The sequence below is a fragment of the Pezoporus occidentalis genome, unplaced genomic scaffold (assembly GCF_034315485.1).
Source record: "Pezoporus occidentalis ecotype Australia unplaced genomic scaffold, CSIRO_AGI_Poc_V1 ctg22, whole genome shotgun sequence".
NCBI classification, from domain to species: Eukaryota; Metazoa; Chordata; class Aves; order Psittaciformes; family Psittacidae; genus Pezoporus; species Pezoporus occidentalis.
In genome coordinates this window covers 1,475,606-1,488,114 of record NW_026914072.1, presented here as the reverse complement: position 1 = coordinate 1,488,114, position 12,509 = coordinate 1,475,606, and the positions used below count along the sequence as shown (strand labels likewise).

The 12,509-nt window shown below is 40.2% G+C and overlaps 1 protein-coding gene across 1 annotated transcript in view; it reads right to left on the bottom strand.

The window, feature by feature from the left end:
• Positions 1 to 12,509, bottom strand: part of MICAL2 (microtubule associated monooxygenase, calponin and LIM domain containing 2) — a 119,672-nt gene that overhangs the window by 95,876 nt on the left and 11,287 nt on the right. The gene's annotated exons all lie outside the window — the stretch shown is intronic.

Sequence of the window (12,509 nt, the reverse complement as noted above, 5' to 3'; positions counted from 1 at the left end):
GGATTACAGATACATAAAAAAGAGAGGAAAGGAAATAAGTGGTCTTGTTTTGAAGAGGAAATAGGTGGACATTTGTTAGACTTGTTAAACAAATCTATGATAAGCCAGTAATCTTACGGTACTAGTTACTCTTTCAAGTGATGATGTATCCTGAATATGACAACCTATTTCACCTACTGTCATAAAGTAGTGCATGTTAAGAACAGTCAGCAGACTTGTACTCCCTACCAGAGCCAAGGAACTTGACCTGCCCTATTCCATTTCACCCACTGGTCAACATCCTCACTGTCAGCACAATCACATTTTAGGAGCTTAAGTCTAAATTTGGGCATCCTCAGAAGAACTGCTTCAGAAATCACTACAGAGAATTCTTGCCCAAATTTTAGTTGACAGCTGTAAGTTTTCACAGCCTAACAAGCAAAGGATTTCCAGAAAGCAAACTAATTAAAACTTAACATATTTAATGCTTATGTTTTCCTGACTGATTACTAAAAACTGATTAGAAAGTCTCATCACTGCTGTTCCACATCTCCCCCAAAATTCACCCTACCTCCCCGAAAACACCCAAAAACACTCATGGACTTCACAAACTCTATGCCACCAGTTCAAGCACCAGGTTCGGACAGGGAGAGACAAGGTGAGCCTTAATGGAGGAGGAGAGAGGCTGAGCTGTGCTGCATTGCACCCCAAACCCATTATCTCACACACCAGACATGCTCCTGTGCATCCTGCACACATAGCCAGACAGTGATTGAAGCTTCAAAGCAAGCACGGACTGTATTTGGAGGCTTGTTGGATACAAGTCTGGTTCCCATTACATTTCAATTTCATAAAATAGAGTCATTTATTTATTTTGGTTCGTTCAACATTTGTTTTCAAATTTAATAACTTAAGCAAAAATTACCCAGTGCTGACTTTTGTCCATGACTTTTGTCCAACCCAATCATAGAAGTGCCAGGGATTTTTTTCATTTAATAATTAATCTGAGTAAATTCCCACTGAAAGAAGAGTTCCTGTGAGGTGCTTTTGCTTTGCTTAAGGCAAGTGTTCTTTTAACTAGAGACATTAAATAAGTTAAAGATAGGTTGTTGTATTAGCCATTTGGCTTTCTTCCTCTTAAAAGAACACATTTAATTCATAATTTCAGAAGAACACTCCTCACTCCATTTTAAGTATTAAAAATTAGCAACAGATGTAATTATATAAAGGAAGAAAATAGAGTGCAGATGTTACCCCAGCTGAAGAGGATCTCTGGTGGGTCAGCTCTTCACTGCACATGCATGTTGTGATTAACATGGGAACTGCGAATTCTAACAAGTAAGTGACTGCCTTCACAGGTACAGAGTTTTCCAGTAATGTTTAGCAAGCAGTTAGAAAGATTTTACAATAATGACCATACATGGTTTGACAATGTGGGGCTGGGTTTTGGCTAACAAACTGTATTATATACACACAACTTTTTCTTTAAAAAAGCGGCCTTTGAGATTTAGCCATAGTGGATCCTGCCAAGGAATAAAACCCACGCAGAAAACACTGTTAGTTCCTCCAGGGGCTCTGCAACACAGTATGTTACAATTCTGAGGAGGATTCTGTCCCCTCCCCTCCTCCTGTGACCATTGGCAAAATGTATTTGTAACTGCCTAGAGACACCATGAAAAACGGTAGTATATTTGTCATCATCCATGGTTACCTTCCATAAACACATTTATCTGTGTCTCAGCACTATTTGTTCTTTGATTTATTAAGGACACTTCCTGCTGGTGTAGAGCTTACTCTTGGCACTTTGTCTTTTTTTTTTTTTTCTTTTTAAACTTCTGGGGTCAAAACCAACATAAAACCCTTGCAAAGGTAATTCTTACTGTGTTTGTGTTCCTACCTTTATCAAGTAAGGAAAGAGAGCATACCACTAGCCTGTCCATTCCCTCCCTCCCAAACTCTCTGCTAGCAAAGTCACAGGAGAAACCTTGTTGTAGTCAGCCTAGAACAAGCCTTGAATGGCTTCCCATTTTCACCTCCTGTTACCTCAGTCTCCTGGCTCATCAGGGCCTGCTTTTGAAATTAACATCTTGCAATTTAACACCAATTATGAAAACTGACATCATGCAAGGAAGTCTCAAGCAATCAATCCTGAAATGTAACAAACATGGATGGACAAATGCCAAGGGTTTCTTGACATCCACATCACCATTCACAGCTCAACTGTCTTTCAATTGTGCCAGACCGCCTCCTAAAAAGGTAACGGGTAACTCAAAAGCATCTTCTGCAACTTATTCAAAGTAACAGTTTCTCAAGGGGACTGACAAGGAGCTTTTGCATATTTACTTTTCAGGCTGCAAATGAAGGGAGAAAGACTTGTACAGAATACAGGGCAGCTTGTTCAAGAATAAGATCATGACTAGACTTCCATAACATACCTGAAGATTCTGTATCATGTTGAGTTTATATCCTGTTTTACTGCATATATACACCACGTTAGTCCAAGATAGCAATACTGAGAGAAGGCATATTTCTCAGCGAAAACCTCATACTATAAAGGGTGAGGCTGCCTGCAAACATACATAAACACTTCCTGTTAAATCAGAAGCTTCATTAAATTTAATACACTCCCCAAGAACAGCATGGGCACACCTGCCTGTGCTCCATCACCTCATCAGCAACAGGACCATGTAAGGTTATGTACATCAAATTTCCTGCTCCAAACTCCAGCTACGCTGTAACTGGCAGTACTGAAGAGACTGCCCATAAACACCAACTCCTACAAGCAACAGTCACCACGAGTACTTTTCATCAGGATTTTATGTGAGCTAAGTTCATCTACTCTTCTTGCAAATATCCTGGATATGAATGATACCAATTACTGCTTGCAATAAATGCAACAAGGAAAATTTTACACTTACGATATAAATTATCATAAATAAATGGACATGCTGGTTTGAGTTAGACTTCTGCAAAGGCATTTTTTGAATACCAGCTACAAAATCCCCATTGAAGAGGATTAAGGCAAGTTTACAGGCCAGTAACAGTTGCCTAGTGACAAACTTAGGACAATTCCAGCTTACAATTATAAACATTAGGTAAAGCATGGAAATTTTTGTACTTCAAAATAAAACACTAATAAGGCTATGCATATTTTACAAAAGTTGTCACTTAAGCCACTGAGTAAATAATATGGTTTTATGGTACTGTTAAAAAACACCATACTTTTCCCTAAAAGATAATTACTTGTTTCTGTATAAATCTTGTCTCACTTAAGCACACTTCTTGTTGCATTATTTATCTTCAGACTGAAATAGAGCAGAAACTTTGTGTATTTTTTCCCCAAGTGCAATTAAAAGATATCAGAAAGTGTTCACTTGTAATAATATAAACATACACAGCATTTGGTAAGTCTCATAAGCTTGATTCTACTCAAAGGTTGATCTGACTCTATGAGATCCTACTTTCTCTCTACTGGTATGTTTAAGAATGGCAGTGCCTTGAAAATCTCCAGGAAATGTTTCTACACTGAATAAGAGCACTTAGTGCTGAGATAAATGGCAGCACAAGTTACCTCCCCAAAAGCAGAATGACTTCTGTGCCAGGCACAGGTTTTTGGTACGATCTCCTCTATACAATGTACAAACATGAGACTTAAAAATAGAAGGACAGGAAAGAAGAGAGGGATGGGAAGTAGGGGCCTCTTGCAACCCCTCCTGTCCCCCACTATTAAATCGGCAGCTTGTGAATCCAGACCCCTATATCCCATTCTGGAAAAAAAACATATGCAGTTTAACAGCTGAGAATTTGTAGAACTCTTCCATTGGTTGTCACACACTGAAGTAAATCTTTATATAGAATACAGAAACAATTGAGGCTTTGAGAGAAAGGGGAGAGAGCAGATGAATACTAACACTACTCTTAAAAAAAAAAAAAACCACCCCACTCCACAATGACCTAGTCACAGAAATCTCTCATCCACTTTAATAACTGACAGAATCTACTCATTGACCTTGAAAAATGTAAAAAAAAAAAAATAATATATATATATAAATTTGTTAGTCCTCCACATTTACATGCTCACAGTTGAGGAATGCACCAGTTGGTAGTAGCAGGTGGGTGGGGGATGCAACCAAACTGCATCTCTTTGCACGGTTAAGAATAGACAAATCCCATTGTAGCTCAATGCATCACATTGTTATTACCCAGCTTTAAATCCCTCACTCCTCTCCTGCTCAAGGTACCTCACCATTAAATTAGTCCTGGAAAATCAAAGTATGTTCAATGATGACCCACTTCCTGTATGTTCTGGGATGAAGAGCTACAACCACTCCAGGAGTTCAAGACTTTCTCATTTCTGCCTTTCAGTTGCTTTAGAGGTGAAAAAGAGGAGATTAATTTTAGACTCCAGCTCAACAGCACCTGGATAGATGCAGAGACACCCTTTATTGTCCTAAGGCATGCCTAGCCAGAAGCACCATTTCTACTCTTCAGTGGAAATACACACATGTACACTAGTGAAAAAAATACTGAAAACCATCTACCCAAATTATTTAACTTCTTTCAGCTTATATGTAATATTTGCCCAAAGTACTAACTGGAAATCAAAACCTATAGGAATGGATCATGCTGCTAGAAATGAACACCAACTCCCCACATGCCTCAAGGCCCCTGCCTGGTGCTGCAGGTTTCCCCAGTTACAGGAGGCTCTACCCATGCCCAGACAGCCTGCAGGATGCAGACAGACACAATATTTTGCCTTTCCATGGCAAACACTCTTCCACCATTTGCTCTGGGACTCGGGTGTGTTCATTCCCAGAGTCACCAGATGTGGGACTTCGGCATTTGTGCAACGTCTAAAGCAACAGGAGTTCACAAGGATTAATTTGACTGACCATACGGGATCACATCCTACATGGATTTAGGCAAGTGATGCAACACGAGATAGACACAAAAACCACAATGAAACAACACATTTTCTGGATCAGCATTGACTGTTTCCCTGGAATGGCTCCAAAGAGAAACAGCTGCATAAGCAGCTAAGGCAGACAGCTACCAGAAGCTACAGCAGGAAGCTCTCTCCACCACATTGCTTTTCACTTCATCCCCCTTATTAGACACGAAAATGTTTCTGGCAAAAAGAGGGCTGCTCAGTAGGACATTCCTGACTCACAGTTCATCTCATATTTATAGTCGCAGATTTTATCACATGAATTCATTGACAACCACTGGATACAACAGTGCAGTCAAACGTACCCTGAATCCACTGAAAAGCCAATATAGTTTTTGAAGTTTGAAAAACTATAATGGAAATCACTGAAAAATACAATTCTATAATGCCACTTGAGGCAATATCAAAAATGTCAAGAGATAAAGTTTTATTAAAAAAAAAAAAAAGAAGGAAAAGAAAAAAAGGTTACACTCACAATAAGCATGACACATTTTGTCAATTTATGGTGCTAGCCCAATCATGCTGCCGGCCTGGCCTACCAAAGCACCTCAATATATGTCTGCTCCCCTTCACAGTCCTGTTCAGATACTCACTGCTTCTCCAGATGAAGACCCCCGTACAAAGAGCTTGCCATCCCCTTACATACTACATACCACTACAAGCCAGCCCAGCCATTGCCAACAAAGGATGTGTTGCTATAAAATACCTTGGTTAACAGGCACCTTAGTATAGACCTGCTTTGTCAGTAACATGCCCTGCAGTGCATAGGATGCTTGTCCTTGTTGCCTGTTGCCTGACTTGCTGAATGCTGCCATACATATACAACTGCTTTTACTAAAGGGCAACAGAACATGACCTTGTCAAGAACATTGATGATAATAACTGCAGCTAAATACGAGAATGATTTGGAAGGTGTCGATTTGACTAGATATACATATAGAAAGGGAACAGCACTGACCTAAACCAGGAATTCTTTCATTCGTTTTTAGAAAGAGGCCAGATACCAAAACATATACCCCAAACTTCTGTGGTTAACAGATCTATACTACAGATTCTTCCAACAAAAGGAGAAGGTATAGGAGCTAATTAAACTTGCCCTACAAAAATGAAGTAATCTTTAGGAGAACTTTCCTCTACTATAATATGTTTCATGAGCTCCTTATAAAATTAGTAAGGTTAAAAACGTTTCATTTGACAAAAATAATATTCAGTTAAGTGTATTTTAATGAGAGGTCTTAACTCTCCAAAGGGTTATATGAACACTATTTAAATGAACTACAGATAGCTGCAAAATCTACCTTAAAATATTATGACTAGCTGGATCTTGCTGAATGGACTTTTTTAGAGACTGAACACCACATAAATACCGCTGCTGGGGAAGTTCAAAGGCAGCTGGGAACTGTGAGACTCATGCACCCCTAATTGCCACCAACCACAGCAACAAAACCATTTTGGTGCAACACTACAATTCCATTTCTGCTTTCACTACCAACAGTAGTTTACCCTTCATATCCTCAGCTGAGCACCTCCAAAATATGCAGTTTTGTCATCTCCTGCCAAAAGTGCCCATATCAGGAACTGGCTAAAATGGAAACACTGCTATTTTTCTCCTTAAAAGACTGTAACAAGGATTTGAGGCTACCTAATCCAGGCTGATTTTGGACAGAGCTTTCCCCAGCACTGTGCCCTGCAGTTGCTACACTCACAGCTGGACATGGCACAGTCCACGGATCAGAGGATCTATCTTTATTGCCCTCCTGTTTTAATGCCAGAAGTGAAACATTAGTACATTTATTGCATTCATTTGGCTCATCTTTACAGGGATTTTTTTCTCTTTTTTGGAAGATAAGCTTCTGCATGGAAAAAAACACGTGCCTTCATTTTTCCTGGATTAATTTGGACACACTTGTCCATCCATCCTGTCTCTCTCTCAGATATATGTACTAGTATTAGAACTGCATATAAAAATCTTTCCATTACATTAAATTAAAACAATGGTATGAAAGACATCTGAAACTTATAGTCTTCTGTGCAACACAAAGAAAAGCTGTATGCATTCAGTGTGCTAGAAGGTCAAGAGTTCCTTCATTCACGCACCAACGCTGTCAAGGCTTGGTTACTTGGAGCTTTTCTGAAGAGCTCACTCAGGTGGCATTGGACATATTTAAATATATTCTGCTTGATCTCGGAGCTTTTATAATAATTTACTGAAAAACGAAATAAAAATTGTAATTAGCAGACATAACATAGAAAAGTATCTCCAGAAACTTTAAGTTGTCCTGCACCACAATTACAGCTAGCTGAAGAAAACCTGACAGCAAATGTTACACTGTTTTTAATAAACAGATTATCCAGCAGAAATCAGGCAAGTGCAAAGCACAAAATAAACCCTCTAACATCATTTGCAATTAAGAGCATATTTTCTGTTTTCCTATCTGTCTTTCATTGTAATCAAAACAGGGAAAAAACGCACACCCAAAAACCAGGAAAGACCGCTTTATTTTCTTTTTTTTTTTCTTTTTACATCAGTTGCTTAAACAATCAAAATGAAAACAAGATAAACCTTGCAGAAAGAATGCTGCCTGACTATCCCAGTCATGAATAGGTTGGCAGCACTTGAGTACCTTGTCTTTTACTTGTAGGCTTATGCCTGTCATACTGAGATAATGCTTTAAGGCTACCCTTAAACACTTAGCAAAAAAAAACACCAAAAAACAAACAAAAAAAACAAACAAACAAACAAAAAACCAACCCAAAACCATGAAACAAACTATTCAGAAACAGAAAACTGGTGAGCAGAGGTGAAGAAACAAAGGCACCAAGAGCCTCACTTGTGAGCACAGCAGAGACTGGCCAGTGTCCAAGACTCAAGTCTTGGAAGCCTTGCAAGTAGTGACACTTGCGTGATCACAATTGCAAGAAATAATTAATCCTCTACATGGTTTCAGGGTCAGAGGCTGACCAGCCAGTGGAGGACTTGTCTACAGGCGCAGAGGAAGGGATTTCTCATGCTTGACAGCATCCAAAGCATGCAGGTATGTTGGTTGGTCAACAACCATGGCATCGCTACAGGAAGAAGCTGGTAATATGCTTGGGAAAAAAAAAATAAAAATCCCACCCACAACAGAAAAATAGCACTGTTGCTACAGCCTGATGTGGGTACCAAAATGAAACACTAAATTGAACCTGAAATTGTTAACTGAACAACAATTACGACAATCTAATAAATGAGTAAAGCTTCCATTCAGAAGCTGGTTTTTAAAGTAAGCGGTGAGTCAAGTTATTCCAAGGTCATTTCACAGAATATTTTAAAACACACTGGCAAATACATTTTTATATTAGGTGAATTATTAACCAACAACAAATTAAGACCTGGCTTTTAGAAGCCAGTACTGGGTAAACAAGCTCATACAGAACCAGCCATCAGAATCCAGATTTAAAAATCATTTATTTATTTATTTTTAAAGAGCTGAATCGTTTAACCCCATAATTTCTAATTTTGCCAAGCAGAACGACTGTACAGTAGTGCATGGCAGCTATAGATGAGCTCAAAATACAACACTGGACAACAAAGCAACAGTTCTGGGCTCCTGGGGTTTATTTTCTCCTGGCTCATCATGCAGTCTTCGAAGGCACCGCATTTTCCAGTGCTAGCATTCACAGCCACTTAACTAGTAAAGCCAAATACAGCTCCAAAGAGTGATAAACCGATTTTTTTCCAGTTTGACTGGTCACTTGCACATACCAGTCTACCACGGGTAGAAAATGCTTTTACATTTTTATTTACAACCTAAAAACTATAAGAACTGACCAACCAGCACCTCTTCAAAATATGGTATCAAGTAGCAGCAACATGCAAGATAGATTCAAACACTTCACATAACTCAAATTAGAAAATGTACCTTTAGTGCTTCTGACAGCAGGCAAAGTTAACAGCACTCACACAGAACCAACTAACCAGGCTGCTGGCAGTATATCACACAGAGAAAATCAAATTTCAGCACCTCTAGTTCTTATTTCCAAAACCTTTTTGGCTGAAAACAAAGAAGGAAGGGACAAAACAGCCTTATTACTGAAGGTAAGAGTCTTGGAAAATAGAAGTAAATATAAAAAAAGGGAAAAAAAATAAAAAGAGCATGCTTCAAAGAGAGGGGCAGAGAGTTGGAGGTAAAATCTGACAGCAAACTGCACTCCACAAGGTGTGATAGTCCCTTTTACACCAAATTCCGATGCAATAAAAGGAAGATGAACATACATAGAAGATCAGTGTTTATTTACACACCTCCATATTAATGACTCTGTTTTCACATTCCAGCCAGGGTGAAATTCAGATGGAGCACTTGACTCAACAGCACTGGCTGTGCTTGTTCTGCCACTATCAAGGCTGTATCTGGGCTGCCAGGCAGTGAACTTCCTACCCCAGATGCCTACAGCCCATTAGAAGACAGAGTAAGCCACCCAAGCCCCAACAGCCTGGTGGCCAGGCAGGCAGGGAGCAGCCCCAGCAGCAGCTCCACCAGTCACAATAGTCCTCACCCATCAGGAAAGGCTTCCTACTGCATGCAACTGCTTCCTACCTTGCTAAAAAACAAACAAACAAGAGAAAAAATGGGGGGGGGGAATTAGAGAGAAATGCCTTTGCCTTCCACTGAGCACTTGCTGATCAGCATAACTTGTTATTAGTGATATGGGTGTGTAGTCCTTGGCAGGAAGCTCACTACCATCTCTTGCAATGTTTTCTACTCTGAGTTGCAGACTTCCCTGTGGCAGTTGTTTTATCTGAATTGTAAATCCAGCGAGGATGGCAGAGTGTGCAGGCAGGATGGGGAGGTGGACATCAGTCTCAGAGACGTGCATTTGCTGTTCCACAGGTCCTTTCAAAGCTGCTCTTGTAACTCATTCACAGGGGCAGTGGGAGTAAGCAACACAAGTCTAATTCAAATTGTGGCATAACCACGTGGTTCCTTCTAAGTTCATATCTTAGTCAAATGAACAAATCCAGAGTGATGCAAGACAAGCAAGAAAGTATCTTGTGGTTGGTTTCTTAAGCAGAAACAAGCATGGCCTTGGGAAACAGAAGCTGTTCTTCAGGGCTGAAACAGGAGCAGTGAATGTCCAGGGCAAAATGCAAACTCTGAAAAACTAATCAGATTATGATCTAGCAGTGTCAGCCAGACTACTACAGAGTGAAGGTGAAAAGAATAACAGATCTGGTTGTGTTCAAGCTCCATAGAACAACTGTGTAGTGTTCCTTTTTGGGTCTTCTCTGCCACAGATTAGGTGAAGGTATTTAAGCCTCTCCTACAGGTTATGTTCTCTAAAATTCTGACCATGCCCTCTGGAACTCTGGGCTTGTTTGAGTTTAATCTTGCCTCTTGTCCTCTTTTATTAGAAGAGTCATAGTTTTCTGGTAGCTTCTGGAAATTTTATCCTCTTGATCTTGGACTACTGCTCTAGCTTTCAACATTTTTTAAAACTTTGAACCCTGTGTTTTAAAGCATTTGCAGGTCACTGCAGCTGGGTCACATCTGCCCTTCCTCAATCCAGCTCTCACACTTCTAATAAGCACAACACATACCAGTCTACAACAGGAATCACTGAAATCCCACTGAATGCGTTTCACTAGTCTGGAGCAAACTTACTGGTACCACTGTAAACATAGTTCTTCAGCTGCCTGCGTGATATAATTTAACCTAAACCACAGTCACAAGTTTTCTTGTTAAAGCAAGGGCTCTATGAGGATCAGGTCAGAACTGCAACTTTTACTTCCCTCGGACACACTGGGACAACTTCTTTGTAAAGGAGAAGACACCTACACCTGGCTGTAGTAATCACAACCAATGCAAAAAGTCACCATTACCCATTTCATCCCTCATCTCCCAGGTGGTCAGTACAACAGGCCCACAGCTCTTGTGCATTTTTAACTTAAAACTTCTCTAGACTTGAAGTACAGCTGGTCTGTTAGCTGAAATGACGTAACGCTTGTTCTTCTCTCTGCCTTCGCCCAGGACCCAGAATGGGACCAAGGCCCACTTGGGTATCTGTCAGACTTTCACGCTTCTGAAAGATACGAAGCACATTGAGACCAGCTGCCAGGACAATGACTCTCCTTGTGAAGGCTTTTTCACCACAGCAATAATTAGTTCTCTCCCCCCTGCCAGGTTCGTTTCAAAATACAGCTTAAACTCACCCACACATTCCTGACCTGAGGAAAAGGTTAAGTGATTTAAGAATTAGAAAACTGTAATAATGTCAGATTATGGCATAAACTCGGATAATTTTTCAATTAGCACCTTTCATCATATATACAGGTCAAGGTACAAAATCCTAGAGACCTGAAATGGCAAACAGGTGTCTAGGTTGCAGAAACATGGCTACCTGCAGACAGAAACAGATTTTGTGTGCAAGTACAGACATACTAGGGAATGTGGGAATTTTGAGAACTGACTGACACAATATAATCCACCTTTAAACACTGTAGCAGAGAAAGTAAATTAACCCAATTTCAAGTGCATTAACAGGGAATTCCTACTTTGTCTTTACAACAGATCCTAGTTAAACTTTTTTTCACCACAAACTCCAACATTAAGGCTTTTCAGAGAGAAAAGGCAAATAGAAATTTTGTTTGCTTAAGAAAATTGGCTTCTATTAAGATATTTTGCATTTTCGCTTCTTACACAGAATCTCTTAGAACTGTGGGATTCTAAATTCTACCAAAGTGTCTGCACAGATGCCTGAAACAGAAAATAATGCACAACTAGATTTGTCAGCAGAAAGACGAAAGAGTGACCACATCCCCAAAACCCCAGTTCTCAGGACAGACATGGGAACCTCAGGAAGGACCTGAACTGAAGGAGACAGGAAATTGCCTTATTGTCTGAAACCTGGGTTTTAGCAGCCAAGTGTTTAATCACTTCTTGGTAGCAAAAGCCATGTATTTCCTCACTTATCAGTACACAAACATTACCAGAGTGAAGCTGGAAATGTTGCTAACAGCAAACCCCTAACAACCACATCTGGCACCGACAGGGTCTCTCTGAAGGAAGGAGAAGGGCCTGACCCGAGCAAACCATCAGCACAGGCTGTGCACTGCGGCCCACACAGGAGCATCCCTCACCCCATACACACCACTCTGGCTGGTGGAGGGACACCCAGCCCTGCTGCTTCATACAGCTAAACCCCAAAGCACTACAAAGCCAAAGTCAGAGAAACACACCCTGTCGTAATTAAGTCTGAATGAAACAAAAGGTTAAGCCACTTGTGGTGACAATAGTCGTGTTTTATGTGAAAGTGACTGGGTGTCACTCCCCGTGGCAATCTGTAAAATATCTAGGAAATCAGGTCAGGGTGGAACAGTTCCCTTCTGTTGATTACTTGCAAAGCCATTAAGCAAAGCACAGAGAAACAGCACAGTGCTGTTAAAGCACAGATGTAAAGCTACTGTTATCTTGACAGCCAAAAAAAAATTCAAATTCCCAAATGCCTGAAGAATTCTTATTTAGGCTGTTTGATCACGTTGCTTTGGCCTGGGTTCATTGCTTTTCATGACCGATAAAGCTGAAAAATTGTGTGTTTGTGGAAA